General features: G+C 77.6%; 2 non-coding genes across 2 annotated transcripts in view; both read left to right on the forward strand.

Moving 5' to 3' along the window:
* The first annotated feature begins 995 nt into the window (after positions 1–995).
* Positions 996–1,148, forward strand: LOC140692384 (5.8S ribosomal RNA). The gene has a single exon (XR_012067955.1). It is a non-coding gene; the product is annotated as a 5.8S ribosomal RNA (ribosomal RNA).
* A 1,271-nt stretch (positions 1,149–2,419) lies between these two features.
* LOC140692428 (28S ribosomal RNA) overlaps positions 2,420–2,500 on the forward strand; it is a 5,190-nt gene continuing 5,109 nt past the window's right edge. Inside the window, exon 1 of the ribosomal RNA XR_012068000.1 lies at positions 2,420–2,500. This exon is cut by the window's right edge and continues 5,109 nt beyond it. This is a non-coding gene — a ribosomal RNA (28S ribosomal RNA).

Below are 2,500 nucleotides of genomic sequence, written 5' to 3' on the forward strand. Positions count from 1 at the left end.
CGGGCCTCTTTTCCCCGTCCGGCCGCCTCTCGCCCCCCGCCCCCCGCCTCCCGCCCCACACGCCCAAGGCGCCCCGCCCGCTTGCGCCCCGCGTCCCGTCGTGGGCCCCCCTCGTCCCCCGTGGCGAGAAGGGGACCCCGGGAACTGCGGGTGCGGGTTGGGGGTCCTGCCGGGCCTTGGGGGGTTGGGGGTGGAGGTGGGAAGGAGGGCGTGCGGTCTGTCTGGACGCGGGGGGAGGGCCCTCTCTGCGCGGCCTCGTGGGGAGTGGGGTTAGGTTGCCGTCGGCACGCGTTGGCGTTGGCGTTGGCGGTGGGACTCGGTGGTGGCGGGGGGCGGTGGCCGGCCGGTGCACGGTGTGGCCCCGTGTCGAGGGCCCGCGGCGGCGAGGACCGCCGGCCGTGGCCGGAGTGTGGCGGTCGGCGTCGGGGCGGTGGCCGACGTTTGGGGCTCCGGGTGGGGGGGGTCCGTGCCGTCCACGCCTCCCTCGCCCGCCTCGCCCTCTCCAGGTACCTAGCGCGTCCCGGCGCGGAGGTTTAAAGACCCTTAGGGGGGAGTCGCCCGTCCGCCTTGGGGTCGGGGCGGTCGGGCCCGTGGGGACTCGGGAGGTCCGTCCCTCGTCGTCCCCCAGACTCCGCCTCCCCTGGGCCGGGGCGCCGCACCACGTCGCTCGCCGCCGCCGCCGCCGCCGCCGCCGCGGCCGTCGGGTGGGGCCTCGCCCGCCCGGCGGCCCGTCGGGACGGTCGGTGGCCGCGTGGTTGGTGCGCCCCCCGCGTCCCTGCGGGAGGCGGGAACCCCCGGGCGCCTGTGGGGTGTCCGAGCCGGCACGCGCCGTGTCGGTGCCGGCTGCGCCCCGTTGTGAAACCTTCCCGACCCTCCGGTCTGATTTCTCTCTGACTCGGCCGGCCCGAGGCGACCCCCCACCTCACCCTCCCGGGGTGTGGTGGGCGGGAGACGTGCCGTGCCACAGAACCAAAGGCAGAACAAAATTCTCGTACGACTCTTAGCGGTGGATCACTCGGCTCGTGCGTCGATGAAGAACGCAGCTAGCTGCGAGAATTAATGTGAATTGCAGGACACATTGATCATCGACACTTCGAACGCACTTGCGGCCCCGGGTTCCTCCCGGGGCTACGCCTGTCTGAGCGTCGCCTGACGATCAATCGCGCCCCCCCGGGTGTGTGCCCGTGGGGGGGTCGCGCGGCTGGGGGTTTCCTCGCAGGGCCGCGGTGCCCTCCGTCCCCCTAAGTGCAGACACGGTGCCTCTGCCCTCGCGCCGTCTGTCCCTCCTGCGGCCGACCCCGCCCCCGCGCCCGGGAGGGTGCGGGCGGCGGCGGGCGGCCGGCAGGCGGCGGCAGGCGGCGTCGAGGCCCGGGAGGTGCCGCCCGCGAAAGGGAAGGGAGGAAAAAGATGGGGGGGGGAGCTCGCGCGTGGCCGTGGCCGTGGCCGCCGCGGTCCCACCGGGAGCCCCCCTCGCGCCGCAAGCGGTCTCTGGGGCGCGTCCCCGGGTGTGTCGCGGTGGTGCCGGGGTGTGGGTGGGGGCGGTTTGGGCCTCCGGGCCGCGCCGCCCCCCACCCCCCTGCCGCGCGCCCCCGCGGCCCCCGCCTCGCCCCGTCGGGACGGGCGGCTCTCGCCGTGGCCGAGGCGCGCGCGCGGCCGCGCCCCGGGGATGCGTGCCCCGGCGGCGACCCGCGGGACGCCGCGGCGTCGCTCGCCGCTGCGCGCTTTCCCCCGGGCTGCGGCCGCGGCCGCGCTTCGTGCCCCTGGGCCCTCGGGGTGGCGTTCGTCGGGGGGGGGCGCCGCCGGGCGTCCGTCGCCCGTCGGGGACGTCTCGTGGCCGTGCGGAGGACGGGTGGGAGCGGAGCGGAGCGGGGCGGCTCGCGCCGGGGCGGTTGGCGTCGCGTGGTGGGGGAAGGGGCCCCGACGGTCGCCGCGGGGCGGCCGCCGGGTTCCTCCCGACCCGCCCGCCTCCCGACCGACGGCCGCCGCCGCCGCCGCCGCCCCCTCTCCCCTCCTCCCCGGCACGACGATGCCTCCGGCCTGGGCCCGGCGTCGCGCGCGCCTTCCCCTCTCGCCGCCGCCCGCCCGTCCCGTGCCACGTCGCCGGCTCGTGCTCCCGTCCCGTCCCGTCCGCCTCCCTTCTTCCTTCCGGCCGGCCGCCCGCCCGCCCGCCCGAACCCCGTGTTTGGGCGTCCGTGGGCGGGTGGGGTCGGTTGAGGGGGAGGGAGGGGGACCGGGCGGTCGACCGCGGTTCGGCGCCTCGCGCGTAGCCCTCTTCCCTCCGCCCTCTCCCGCTTCGCGGGCACCGTCCTCCGCGGGCGGGCGGGCGGGCGGTCGGTCGGCCGGCCTGGCGTCCGTCCGTCCTGTCGGGCGGGCCGGCCGGCCGGCCGTCGTCCGCCCTCCGCCCCCCCCCTCCGAGCCGCGACCTCAGATCAGACGTGGCGACCCGCTGAATTTAAGCATATTAGTCAGCGGAGGAAAAGAAACTAACCAGGATTCCCTC

This window comes from Vicugna pacos, unplaced genomic scaffold (genome assembly GCF_048564905.1).
Source record: "Vicugna pacos unplaced genomic scaffold, VicPac4 scaffold_5, whole genome shotgun sequence".
NCBI lineage: Eukaryota > Metazoa > Chordata > Mammalia > Artiodactyla > Camelidae > Vicugna > Vicugna pacos.